A 14712-nucleotide genomic window follows, 5' to 3' on the forward strand; every position below is an offset into this window, starting at 1 on the left:
TTTTCATCAAATAACCCAGGAATTACATATACACCCAAATACTAGAAATGCATACATATGTGCATCACCAAAAACATATATACATGGGGATTTCCCTGGTGGTTCAGTGGTTAAGACTTTGCCTTTGCCTTTCAATGCAAGGGCTGTGGGTTCAATCCCTAGTTGGGGAGCTAAGACCCCCACATGCCTCGTGACCAAAAAACCAAAAGACAAAACAGAAACAATATTGTGACAAATTCAATAAAGACTTTAAAAATGGTCCACATAAAAAAAAATCTTAAAAAAAATATACACATATGAATATTCACAGTAGCATTATTCATAATTATTCATAATAGCCAAGAACAGAAAACAACTCAAATGTCCATAATCAGTAGTTGCGGTATGCTTATGTCAATAAACAGTGGAAAATAATTCAGCTACTGCTGCCTGCACAACATGGACGAATCTTAGAATGTTGAGGGAAAGAAGTTAGGCATAAAAGAATACAAAAAGATGAATGTATTTACGTAAAACCCCAAAATAGGCAGAGGTGATCTAGAGCCTGAAAAGTCAGGACAGCACCACCATGGAGAAGGAAGTTACATGAGGAGGCAGGCCTAAGGAGAGTTTCCAGGGCGCTAGTGGCTCTTCCTTTCTCGATCTTTGTTAAGAATAGATGGGTGTGTTTGTGGAATAGAAATCCACTACACCGCACCCATGGAATCTGGGCTTCTTTCTGTAAGTTAAACTTAAACCATTTTTTTGAAAAAGCAAACCCACCTGGATGCCTCCTCCTATGCGAAACCAAACAGGGCAAACTGATTTAGTTATCTTGTGGTATAAATTTATCTCAGCAGTCAGGTCGGATAAGAACAAGAGACACCAGGCCACGCCCCCTCACTGTTCCTGCTCCCAGCTCTGTCACTTGTGAGTCTGGGGTTCTGGGGGAGTTTGACTCCCGGGGTCTCACGACTCATTGATAAAAACAGCTGGAAAATTGCGAGACTCCAGTGAGATATAATGAGAGCAATTTGTATTCATACGAGTGGTATCCCAACACTGGTTCCCGGGACTGTGGCACATACCATAGCAGATGCAGTTAGAAAGCAGGGAGAACCTGGGGAGACTCAGGAAGACTTTGAGGAGCTGTCGGGGGTGGGGGTTACTTTCAAGAGTTTTAGGGGCCAGTAGCATAGGTTGTGAATTTTCGTATCAACTGAAACAGGAGTTACTGGACTCTTCTCACTGCTGGATCACTAGAGCCGCTCTGTAATAAGCTTTCTATTATAAGAGACACTTTTCAGGTCACATTTGGAAATGATACACACGCTTCCCTCTGGAAGCATCAAATCTCCTTCACTCCCAGTCACACTCTCATTCTGTCTTAGGCTTCCACCTTCATGAGACTTACAGTTTTGCTGGGTCTCTCTATATATGTCTTCGGTCTCCTGAGTCCCAGGTTAGGAATTAGGCCTGTTTCAGGCAAGACTGGAGAAGGAAATGGCAGCCCACTCCAGTGTTCTTGTCTGGAGAATCCCATGGCCAGAGAAGCTTAGCAAGCTACAGTCCATGGGGTCACAAAGGGTCGGACAGGGCTGAGCAGGCAGGACAGCGCTTGGAAGAGCAGGTGCGGCCTCTCACGGCCTCGGGGCTCCTTTAGGGCCTTGGGCCAAGGACCAGCAGCCTCAACACTCCTAGAAGCCTGTGAGAAAATTCCAGGCCCCACCTCGGTCCGAATGAAGCAGAATCTGTGCCTTAACAGGTGATTCACGTGTACTTAAAGGAGTGAGAGGCACTGACCTCGGTCACCCTGCCTTTCACCTGACAAGTTGAGAGGCCCAGGACTGGAGTCCACAGCCTCGCCCAGGTAAAGGGGGTTCAGTCTGACAACCCCTGTGTGAATGGCCTCCCCCCAGGGCTGGGCCCACACCCGTGGGCCATGGTGCTGCACCTTATTCTATTTTCCAAACTCAGGGTCGCATTTTCCTGGAACTCGAAAGTGGGCAGGAAAGGGCAGAGGACAAAGGAGGTGGGGGAGATGGAAAGAAGGTGTGTCTGCCCTCATTTCTCTGCAGTGCTCAGGAAAGCCATTGGAAGGGAGAGGAAGGTAACTTGGAGCCCTGAGTAGCGAGGAGAGGGGCGTCTCCTAAAGCTTGGCCGCTTGTCTTGTCCACAGAGAGCAGAATCTCTGAGTCCCAAGCATCTGGTTCACTTCCAGCCCTCTACACGGCAGCTTCGGGTCTTACACAAATCACATTGAGATGGGCTGGGACCTGGGACACTCTGCTGCAGTCCATGCACCTGGACAAACGTCTCCTCAAACGACAAAATACAGAGAAACTTGAAGGGACTAAAAGTATTACTGCTTGCATGCGCAGTAGGGGCAAATTTATGGATAAGATACAAAAAGACCAAAAATCCAACTGCTACTTCTGAAGAGCTGGGAGCAAAAACAAGGTGTGAGAAGCAAAACTAGAGTGTCGGGCAGGGTATTGCGCGTGCCCCTTGCGCTCAGCACCACCAAAGGGATGGGCAAACCACCTAAGTCACCAACCTGACCCTTGGACACACCCCTACCCTCACGCCATATAAAGAACCAGCTAGCTCACCCTGCTCAGGGAGCAGGCAAGGGAACCTGTTACTTCTTTTCAATCCCTCCTGTTTCAGCAGGGGCCACAATAAAGCCTTGCCTCAATTTCCTGTCTGGCCTCTGATCAATTTCTACTGATTAAGGAAGACCAAGAACCCTGGCTGATATCAACATGACCTTTCTTGGCCTCAGCTTTTTCAACTGTCAAATAAGGATAACTAATAGTACCTACCTCTGAGAGCTGCTAGGAGAACGAAAGGAATCAGTATCTTAAGGGCTTATAACCATGTACTATGGTAGTACACAAGGACCTCTAGGGAAATGCTAATCAAATACAACATGGTCAGGAAAATTAATACACTAGACTGGAAGGGGGAATCCCAGAAGAAAACAGCTGACCAACTCAACCTATTTTTATTGATTCCCTCCTGCATGCCAGACACATGAAGCCTCAGAGATAAAGTAACGAAGATCCTGGCCTCTGGAGGAGTTCACAGTCTAAGGGGGTTTGAAAGCAAGGCTGTTCATAAACAAGGTGTCTGAGTTCAACATTCCTTGTTTCATTTTTTAAAAAATCAACCAGATAGACCAGGGGGTGTTTGGTTGGAAAGGTCAGAAAAGGATCTAATTAAAAGGGGAAAAGTCTCATTTTCCAGTGGATGACACTGGGAGAAATGTCCACTTTCTTAGCATTGAGCTTTATATATAAGCACCAAATTTCTACCCTCAACTTACTTTTTAAACTACTATTATGGTTGCATAAGAATTTAATTTTAAGAGGACTTACTTCAGGAACACCCAGCTTTCTATACCTAGCTCCTCACTGCTCCTTAATGATCGGATAGATTAAATTCTTCAAGAATTTAATATTAACTTCTCAACCACTAAATACTCCTAGCTGTCACCTTAGACTATCAGGCAACATATTCCTAAGAAGTCTAAAAACAAAGACCAGCTTGCTCATATCTACCCTCTCTGACCAACAGTAGTTATGAAAAGTAACTAGAGTGTAACACGTATTCACTGGCCTCCGAAATCAGATCATTTCCACTTCTGCGTTTGGGAAGGACACAGTCGTGCCTATGAAGCCTAATGTATTCAGCTTCAACCTGAATACCTTATCTTTGATTGCGTGATGTTGGTGCAGGACCAGTTTAAACACTCAGCCCTGGCTCTTTAACAAAGTGGCCCTTTCCTTCAGCGCCATCAGACATTAAAGACCCACACCTGCCAATCCACAAAACAGCCAAACAAGGTGAAATAGGGCAAAATTACCATCCTTAGGAAAGCGGTGAATTTCAGGCTGTGAAGACTGGAAACGAGTTTGAGTCACTGCACTTGTGGTTTTGTTCAAATCTTACAAACTATTTGCGTGTAATTTCTTCCCCAGAGGAAAGTGACAAGGAGCCATCAACTTAACTCAAAGGTAAACACATGCTCTTATTTCCTCCCCTCGGGACGATGACAAAGGAGACAGAAACAGAACAAAAGTTAACAGGCCACGGCTCACCTTGTGTAACCCCGAGAGGACGCCATTACCCAAGCCAGCGCTGCTGAATGACGGTCAACATTTTACAAAGGCCCATCGTCTTAGAGGGCAAATGCCCTTCCCCAGGTGCTGTTCATCTGAGCCTCAAACCAAGCCCACGAGGCAGGCTGGCCGGGAAGAATTGGTTCCAGAGAGCATCAGGGGAAACTGAGGCTCGGGGAGAGCAGTGACATAAGCTCCGGATGGGAGAATTACAGCTGGCGCCAGGACTTAGCTCTTAATTTTTCTTCTTCTGTTGTTCCCCATTCACCTAATTCAACTGAACCTTCCCAGAGTTTAACAGATTCACAGAAGATAAACTAATGAAATGCCCAGAATTTCTAAAGCCAAGAACAAAGCAAATATTTTCAACCTGATCCCCAGAAATGTTCACTCCTACTGTGAATGAACCTCAACAGGGGTGTGCATTTTAGGTCCCTTCATTTCCTCCCATCTACATGAACGATCATCATACCCCATTCCCCTACAGCCTCTCCCCACCACACCACCCTCACCCACACAAATCCAAAACTTCTTCGGGCACACTGGGCTGCTCAGTTGCTCCTAAGGTTCCTTGGTGAGCTGGTCTTGGAAGCCCTTGGCTTTCTTGCATATAATTTTTCCTTAGTCCCAATCATGGGTTCCTTAGCCCTTGTGGGAAGGAGAAGGCAATGAACATTTAACATTCTAACTGCATGTCAGTTACTTTTCTACGAGCCAGGTCTTGCTCTGATCTTACAGGTAAGAAAGCTGCGGCTCAGATGTTAATTACCTTGCCCAAGTTCCCACAGCAAATTAATAGTGGAGCCACATTTCACATTCAGCTCTGTCCTACTCCGATGCTATATCTTCATGCTATATCAGCTTCGACTCCCAGTGGTCCATGGACTGGCAGCACCCGCATCAGTGGGAATTTGTTTTAAGAGCAGAATCCCTGACCCCAACCCCTACCGAATCAGAATCAGCATGTTAACAAGATCCCTGGGTGCTCCTTGTCTATGAGCTGGAGAAGTGCAGGTAAGCTACACCACACTAGGTTACAGAGGTGAGAAACAGTCTCCATCCGAGGGGAAATGCTCCACCGCACATCACAACTCCTGGACCCAAATACACTGGCACTTGTGTAGTGCTGAAATGGGGCAGGACCCTGTAGTTCTCGTCCCCCTTGTCCTCTGCCTGCCTTCTGTCTGTGGAAAAACTTTAACCAAAGAATAAGCTTCATCAGAGCAGTGAGAACACGCAGAAACAAAGGAAAACAGTCAAAGGAGACCAAATAGTAATAGTCATTAAGCACAGTCAAGGACCTTTAGTTCCTTCTCAAGGGCTATAGATAATATTCTGAGCCATATCCTGTGAGCTGTCATATACATACTGAAACCTCCACCAGGTGGAAGAAGTTAAGTACACGATGATCAGACTGTAGCCATGACATCAGTTCAGTTCAGTTACTCAGCTGTGTCCGACTCTTTGCAACCCAATGGACCACAGCACGCCAGGCCTCCCTGTCCATCACCAACTCCCAGAGTTTACCCAAACTCATATCTACTGAGTTGGTGATGCCATCTAACTATCTCATCCTCTGTCATCCCCTTCTCCTCCCACCTTCAATCTTTCCCAGTATCAGGGTCTTTTCAAATGAGTCAGCTCTTCGCATCAGGTGGCCAAAGTATTGGAATTTCAGCTTCAACATCAAACCTTCCAATGAACACTCAGGACTGATCTCCTTTAGGATGGACTGGTTGGATCTCCTTGCAGTCCACAGGACTCTCAAGAGTCTTCTCCAACACCACAGTTTAAAACCATCAATTCTTCGGCGCTCAGCTTTCTTTATAGTCCAACTCTCACATCCATACATGAACTGCCACAATTCCGAGAACTGGCCTCAAGAAATGGAAACAGACCCTGTAACTAAAGATTAACTGTATTTTAAACAATCAAGATGATGCTGGTCAGACAACCGATGACAATTTCAAGATGACTGTCAGAGTTGACTGTGCGGTTCCTACATGTAGCCCCCTCCCTCAGCCTATAAAAGCTCTAACCCACTGGTTTAGGCAGATCGCCCCCCTCCCTGCTACTGCTTCACCCCACTCCACGTTGCCAGCATCCAACATAAGGCAAACTTTCCTTTCTACCAACCTTGCCTTTTTACTGGCTTTTGAGCAGCAAGCAACTGGACCCCATTTTTAGTTACAGTGTTAAGTGCCACATGAACCTTGTTTAAATACATATTTTTTTTTTTAAGGGTAGTCTTGACACAGTTCCACAACCACTTAGAAGATGATGCTAAAACGTTTACCACAGTCCAATCTTAAAGGAGAAGCTAAATATAAGCTGCCCAGTTGGACCTGCCCATTGCTCTTGAGTGGATCACAACAAAAAAGCCTAAACATGGACTTAGTTTTCTCTGTCGCCACAAACACGCTCCTATCTAAAGATCACAGGGAATTAGCCATGAAAACCATCCCACTGACTCAGGAACAACTTGGAATGCAACCTTTTAATTCAGAGGAAGGACTCTAGGATGAAAGAGTAACAGAAAAATCCCAGAAGATTCAAAGACAAACAAACAGAAAGAAATTATCTAGGTACCTTTTATTTTTCCAAGAGCAGAAAACCTGGCCTGAGATGGACAGCCTATTCCTGCATCTCTCACCACCTTTTTCTTATTATTCTCCTTTCACTTTACCCACAGTGGCATTCTTGCTTTTTTTTCCTCTTGAGATTTTTACACACTGCAAAATTTACCCTTTTAAAGTATACAATTCAGTAGTTTTAAGGTATTCAAAGTTGTCCAGCCATCCCAGAATATTTTCATCACTCCCAAAATAAATTCTATGACCATCAACAGCCACTCCCAGCCCCTGGCAGCCACTAATGTAACTTTTTATCACTTTGGATTTGCCTCTTCTGGACATTTAATAATGAAATCAAACAATATGTGGCTTTTTTCATATAGCATGCTTTCAAGGTCCATCTGTGTTGAAGCATAAATCAAATTTCATTCTCTTTATAGATGAATAGTATTTCAACATTTGGATTTTGTTTATTCATTTATCAGTTTGTGGACATCGGGTTTGTTTCCACTTTGGGGCTATTATGAATATTGCTACCATGAACATTTGTGTACAAATGTCTGCATGAACATGTTTTCTATTCTCTTGGGGATATACCAAGGAGGAGAATTGGTCATGAGATACCCTGACATTTAACATTTTGAGGAACTGCCTGTTTTCCAAAGCAGTTGCACTATTTTCCATTCCCATCAACAATGTAATGTGGGAGCGTTCTGATTTCTCCACATCCTTACCAATACTTGTTATTATACACCTTTTTGATCATAGCCATCCTGATGGATGTGAAGTGGCACCTCACTGAGGTTTCAATTTGTATTCCCCCAATGACTAATAACATTGAGCATCTTTTCCTCTCCTTATTGACCATTTGCATATCGTACCTGAGGGGGAAAAAAAAAGAATATTTAAATCCTTTGCCCCTTTCTCAGTTGGGTTATTTGCCTTTCCGGCTTTGCTGGTGGCTCAGTGGTAAAGAATCTGCCTGCCAATGCAGGAGACACCAGTTCAATCCCTGGGTCAGGAAGATCCCCTGGAGGAGGAAATGGCAACCCACTCCAGTATTCTTGCCTGGGAAATCCCATGGACAAAGGAACCTAGTGGGCTATAGTCCATGGAGTCGCAAAAGAATCAGACATCTTGAGTAAACAACATTTGCCTTTTTACTGAGTTGTAAGAGCTCTTTCTTCTTATTTCTGAAGCTCCAGTCAAGATTCCCTCTTCAGTTGGATTTATATTTGAATTAATCCCTCTGCATCTTGAACCACTATTCCAAGAAAGCCTAGGAACACTTTCTCTCTAGTCCTATGCACCCCCACTTGCTTTCAACATGAGTGCTGGGCCCCTCTGCTTTACCCACAACAAGCTCGCCTGTGGTCACAAGAACTCATCTGCTAGCTCAGTGAACTTACAGCATCAAGAAAGAACTTGACAGATTCTTTGACCTCCGCCACAGGTTCCAGTGGTCTCACTCTGGGCTAGGCACAGCCCTTAAGAATTCTTATACGCTCTGAAAACTATTTACCTGCCGGCACAAGTACAATTTCACCCCCCTACGCCCTGACACCACCAACCTAAAATGCTCCTTCTCCTCTTCATAACAGTACTACCCTTCAGTTCCAGTGGTTTCACAGTCGAGCCCCTCCACAGAAGCTTCTTCAGCCACCACAGCTAAAATAGCTTCTCTCTACTCTGAAATAAACAGGAATCATCTGTAGAGTTCATGCACCAATTAATACCCATAATTTATTGATGCCCTGATATTTTAGGGATAGACCAGGTGAAACCACCCACCCAGAGATGGTGTTAAGCAATACTTTAGAACTGCTGGGATGCGCTGATGCAGTAAAGGAGTCCTGGAAGATACACACATAACCTCAAAAATGCTCTGGAAAGTCTCATTGGATAAATAGAACCAAGTTCTCTGATGTTGATATGGTTAAGTGTAGTACTTTTCAGAGTTTTTGATACAATGATGCATATGTTGAGAATCTCTGCAGAAGGGGAAAGCCACCCAAATTGATTTGCCCTTTACAAAAACCCACCTATTAAAAAAAAAAAAAAAAAAAACCCACCTATTAACATCCACCCAACAGTCTTTTCTCCCCAATACTCTGGTAATTGCTGAGATAATTCAACGGCTGCTCAATTTTATCAGCTGGACAACAGAAATCACATTTTCTACCTAGGTCAAGAACCAAACTTGTCTTAAGATGCCATTCACTGGAAGTCATTATTAACATGCCAGCTTACTGGAAGAGAAAAAAGAAACCATACATTGAATGTGTTTATAATTTTTCAGACCCATCTGGAATTTTGAAATTGGAAAATGATGAAAAGGAAAAAGGAAAAAAAAAAATTGGATCTCAGAAATGAGCTAGTGTGGAAAAATCTTGAGTGTCAGTTTAAAAGCATCCTTCAGGATGGTTGAGAAGAGCCTTCCAGGAACAGACCACAGGCTCTCTAGGACCCAGTGACAACAGCCCTGGAGATCAAAAAGAAATCGAGTATCAAAATGATGGTCTCACAGCAGACTAGGGTGCAAAGATATCAAGTGGTCATGTGCTGAGAGAAGTGAGCAACAGTGATAAGAAGCTTCCGCCACACTGAAAAGAAATCCTCCCAGCAAAAAGCAGGGGCAACACCCAAAATATAAACATCACGTTATGGAAGAGAATTTGAAAACAGAAATGTTCCCTACTCGTGTGAAGCAGAAGAAACCATTTATATTAGCAATTAGCAGATCTAAAGAATTACAGGCTAAAGATTGTGTCTTTAGTGAGTGTTGATTATGGTCAGGAAGACAGGCATGGGCCTTGCAGTTTTATCTATTAAAACACTAAGTGGTACACTTGAGTTTTTGAATAGGTTTCTGATTTACTGATAGGTTTCTCTAGTGCTAATCTTGTTAAAACTACAACAAAGTACAAATGGAAAGCTGAGATAAAGCCGGACAGTCAGCTGGGACTACATTTGGCACCTCAACATAAGAACTGGTTCAAGTGCTGACCCCCCTCAGACACACAGTTCATTTGGGTGTTACACAAACCTTATTCCTGCCCTTGAATGTCATCTCAGGAATCTCCCTGATTTCCAGCAGATTCCCGAAGCCTGACACAAAGCAGCTAAAATTCAAGGCCACAACCTAGGCCATAAGTCATGGCGAAATGTCAGCCCAGGACCATAGCATGGGGAACAAGGAGATGAGTTTAACATTGGGGTGTGCACAAGTAGTGGTTGGATTACCAGCTCAATCACACAGCGCAATACTGATACTGCACCGCTGCTCCTTAAAGCTGGCATCCCCCGTCTCAGAGAGTGAAAGGTAGTCTCCCTCAGTTACTACCAGCACCATCATCTTCCAGAAGAAATGGGAGGCCTTCACCAGATCTGACCACCACAGGACATCTGTCACCTGCCCCCAAGGCCTGGGTAAGCTGTCTCTTCAGAGAAGACACCATACATAGAAAATTCTTTTTAATCTTGCTCATAAGTGATTCACCTGTTCTCTAATCTTCAGGTTCAAGCTGCCAGGACTTCTTACAGCCTCCTCACCACAAATGTCTGAGATCCCCAAAGAAAGGAAATCGGGTATTTGCTGGATTTATCAATATCAAGGTCACCAACATGAGTCTATCCAAGAGTGATCTGGAAACCAGAGGCTAAGTATTTTACAGTATGAAAAGAAGGGGTCTTTTTATGTAAATATCATTCATTTGAAGAGTGATCAGATTTACCTAAAACTGGACAATGGGAAGTGGCACAGGTATCTGAAATAGAAAATGCTTGAGGCAAGTTCCCAAAACGCCCCAAAGAAACCCTGCCTCTACAGATGACATATTAAAATAATGGCGTTTCAGAACAAACCCCACCTCTCTTGCATGGTCCCTGGAACAGCAGCACTGGCATCATCTGCAACTAGTTAGAGATGCAACTCTTGAGATGCCCCCTTCCCCTAACCCTGGATCCAGAGAGGCTCCGGCAGTGCAGCCAGGAGCAGTGGCTTAACAAGCCCTCCAGGGAACTCGGGTGCTCCTGTTTGAGAACCGCTGCCCTAGGATGACGGAAGATGCAACATACCTGTGAGGAGGGGGTCAGGAACCTGATTAAACCCTTATTAACTGAGTGAGAGGCAATCTCACCTGTTTTTGCCTCTGATCAGCACTAGCCCTCAATCTCATAGACTGATTCCACTGATCAGGGGTTGAGTCCTTAGTTCAAGGTCACTGTTAAGAGACCAAGTCAGAGCTCCAGCCCAGGGTCTGCTGACTCCTTCAGACTCAACCTCGGTTCTCAAACTGGGGCCTGGTTTACATGCCAGTTCTGGGGCCCAGGACTCTGAACACTGATAAGGCATCCCCACCAGCGCCATCTCCTAATCTACACCATGCTGCTTCCTTCCGATAAATATGAGAACTGGAGTGTCGACTCTTTAAATCAAAAGGGAGATGGATTTAAGGCAAGAGAGGGGAAAAAGGAAGATAAAGAGTGATTCCAAAGACCTGAGACACCAGACCTTTTGGTGAGGAGTGGCTAAGGGGAGAAGGCTTAGGTGGCTTGTCCTAATTAAAAGGACTAGTTAATTCAAAAACACTGGGTAAAGAGACCAGGCACAGGAAGACATAAATGGTGCTTTCAAGTTTTCTTAGCACTTTTTATGCCCATTATTCCCAAGTCTCACAACAACCTGCATGGAAAGGAGTGAAGGCCACTATTATCCCCATTTGACAGAAGAGAAAACTGAAGTTCACAGTGAATAACAGTTTGTCAGTCTGCACAGTAATCGTGCTGGAAACCTAAAATTTGACCTCAGATCTATCTCTAGAACCTGTGTACCAATACCAGGAGATTTCCACATTTGGCAATCTGTCCCAAAGCAGATTCCTCCACCCCCTACATCAGGAAAAAAGGCGAAGAGAAGAGCCTGTAGCAGAAATGGTGAACCCCTAAAACATGGAACTTGAACAGTGTGTGGGTTCTCCTTTAAGAACTTAACACACAAACCAACAGCCAAGGTGTTCAGCCAAGAGAGAGAGGGAAAAAAGAGGCATATTTCTAGCCTGCATAATCATTTCTGGACCAATTCCCACTAGCAGCCTTGGAGGCGAACAGAGGCTCACTGCCAGGCTGAAGCTCCTCCACCCCCCGGGTTATGACAGAGCAGCTCTGACTCGTGTGCAGGCAAAACCCCAAAACTCAAAACAAGAAGTGAAAAAAGTAAGAGCTAGGAGAAACCGTCAGCATCCTCCACATTGTTCTAATCTATAGCACGGCCAGTTCCAGGGTCCTGGGGTCGCCTGGAACGCAATCTTAGGAGATGATAGGATGAAATGGATATTCTTGGGGACCCACCACCCTTATTCCTTCCCACCAGGTCCCTGAAGAAGAATCACTGAAAGGGGAGCGGGTTCCTTGTAAAGTCCTTGGGGCTGGAGCCCAAGCCAAATACAACCGAGGCATCCTCTCCTAAGGACAGCATGTCAGCCCACGCTCTCCACCTGGCCCTCCCCTCCAGGTCCGGTCCTCAGCGAAGATGAACCAGGCGGGGCTGGTGGAGTGTTCAAAAGCTAAGAAAAGGCTAGAGGAAAAATCGGGCCATCCCCCTGAGCCACGTTCCGCGCCATGTGTGTGAGGCTCCATTCAGCGCGCACCATCAGCGCTCACTGGGAACTCGGCGCCCTTGGCCACGTCTAAGGTTGAAGAGGTGGCGTCGCCCCGCTAAGGGTCTTGGAGGCAGAGAGCCATGCCCTCCCGAACAGCCTACCTCAGCTTTGGCAGGAATGATTTTACTAAAAGAAGCTAGCCAGGAAAGCGAAGATCTGGGTGATTCGTGGGTTTCAGTCGGGGGTGGAGGAACTTAGCCCAGGAGCGCAGCGACCCCTCTCAGCTCCTCCACACTGGGGGCCTCGGGGCGGCACCCCCGGGACCATGCTACCGCGGGGACAGTGAGAAAAAAAGGGCTCTCCCCTCAACTTTCTCGAAGCAAACTGCTCCGCTCTGCGGCTTCCCCAGCCCTGCCCGCACACCGGGTCCCTGGTTTGGTGGGGGTGGTGGGGGGTACGGAACCAGGGACCCAAGTCCCGCTCTGCGCGCACAAAACAGCTGCACCCCAGCACGCAGCCCCCTCTCCCGCCGCCCGCCAACTTGAAAGCATCTCCCTGGGCGCCTGCCTACTCCCGCCGCCCCGCAGCGGGGTCCCTGACCTGGCCACACGCATCAGACAGCGCGCCGGGCGCTCCAAAAGCCACGGCTGCTGCAGCCGCATCCCCCCCGCCCCGGACTGGCCTCTGCCCGGCTCCCCACGCCCCGGCCCTACCTTGCAGCGCGGTCTGTGCCCAGACAGTGCCAGTGCGCCGCACGCGTCCCAGCCCGCGAGGCTCCTCCCCGGGAACTGCCCCGTACGGGGCTCCGGGCTCCGGACGAGCTCTGCCTGCTCGGGTGCTGGCTGGCCACCGCTCGCGCCTCCCGCGCCGGCTCCTGCTGCCGCGCGCGAGGAGGGAGGGGCTGGGGGGGAAACTCCCGGCAACTCCAACTCCGGGCGCTGGAGCTCCAGCTGCAGCCGCGAGCCCGCCCGCCGCCGAGAGCGAGCGCCTGCGAAGCGAGGCTGCCCCCGCGGCCGCCTCTGAGCATGCCCAGTGCGGCCGTGGGCGAACTCCCGCGCCCCGGCCCTGGGGCAGAAGGCTGAGCTGGGGGCCGGGGACCCGCCCCGAGCTCCCGAGCGCCGGGGGTGGGGCAGGGAGGGAGGGGCTGGTGCAGGGAGGGGACCCGGGAGCAAAGGGCGGGGCAGACGCGGTGTTCGGAGGGCCTTGCAAGTTTCACGGGTTTTGGGAAGTTTGTGGGTTAGAAAGGTGAGCTGCTTCCGTGAGCTCCTCTGCAAGCCTAGAAAGGAGGGTGAGGAAATTTATTCTCCCGGAAAGAACAGGTGGACCCGGCAGATGGGTTTTATCCAGGGTACTCGTTCCTTCAGATCTGGGGTCTCAAACTCAAGCTAGGGCCTGGCAGGCAGTGTCGGAGAATGAAATGGGCAGCGAGTGAATTGGAGAGAAGTCTCAAGACAGAGTCACTGGGCTCCAAATTCCCTCGGGTGTCCTGCAAGACTAGATTTTCTGCGTATTTTCAAGAAACGACAGAGGTTTTTTGTTTTGTTTTTAATGTAAAATATCCTGATTTTTCTATCTTGATAACTAATTCAGTTTTTTAAAAACACTCTGGACCAGACAAAACATATCTGAGTTCCTTCTCTGCTCAGCCCCACAGCGGGCCAAGATGAGGACTGTGATTTCTGTGTTCTTTAAGCAAAGAGCAGTTGAGTGCCCACTGTGGTTTGGGAAGGCACTGAGGAACCCAGATGATTCAGATTCCCATCAAAGTACCACCAGTTACTAAAGGAAATAGGTTTTCCAGGCAGAAGAGCGCTGTAGATAAATGCTGAGGCATTCAAGAAGAGAAGGAAGATACTGATGTGGAAAGGGGTGTGAGTACTAACTCTTGGGAAGCACCTTAAAGTACCCAAGTGGAAAGTCACTTTGGGTCTGAAACGGTACTCTGCTGAAGCATTTTGGAGTCTAGGGGAAAAAAGAGGAAAAACCAGTAACATGACCCGGTTTTATTTTAAATTTTTATATTTTTCAATTTTTGCATTCATTTTTAAAAATACTGCAGTGAAACGTTTATCTTGATGATTCAGTTCTTTGATGTCTGGTGAAATTTTGCAGCCTGCCTCACCCTAGGTCAGGCCCTGCTGGGGTGTCAGTGGTAGTATCCTGGTCTGCTTGATTAGAATATAAGGAACAAGAAACACCATACTGAATGGGAAAGAGGGTCGGAGAAGTGGATAGGAGCTGAGGCAGAGGATTTGGCTGCCAGTCTGTGGAAGCTGAATTCATTTTGTAGGCTGTGTGGCGCTAACAGATGCTGGGGGAAGAAAGTGACATAATCCAAACTGAACTTTAGGAGGATGGGCTGGGCTGCAGACCCAGGAAGGTGGTTTGGAAGAGGAGAATGGGAGAAATGGGGATACCTAGGGCATATCCGGGCTT

General features: G+C 46.9%; 1 protein-coding gene across 2 annotated transcripts in view; it reads right to left on the bottom strand.

The window, feature by feature from the left end:
* STXBP6 (syntaxin binding protein 6) overlaps positions 1–13347 on the bottom strand; it is a 258992-nt gene extending 245645 nt beyond the window's left edge. Inside the window, exon 1 of one of the 2 annotated variants that reach the window (XM_043922658.1) lies at positions 12990–13347. The gene's annotated coding sequence lies outside the window, so the exon portion shown is untranslated. The remainder of the gene's footprint in view (positions 1–12989) is intronic. The other variant, XM_043922659.1, reaches the window with a different exon arrangement.
* Positions 13348–14712: the final 1365 nt, after the last annotated feature.

This window comes from Cervus elaphus, chromosome 13 (genome assembly GCF_910594005.1).
Source record: "Cervus elaphus chromosome 13, mCerEla1.1, whole genome shotgun sequence".
Lineage (NCBI taxonomy): Eukaryota > Metazoa > Chordata > Mammalia > Artiodactyla > Cervidae > Cervus > Cervus elaphus.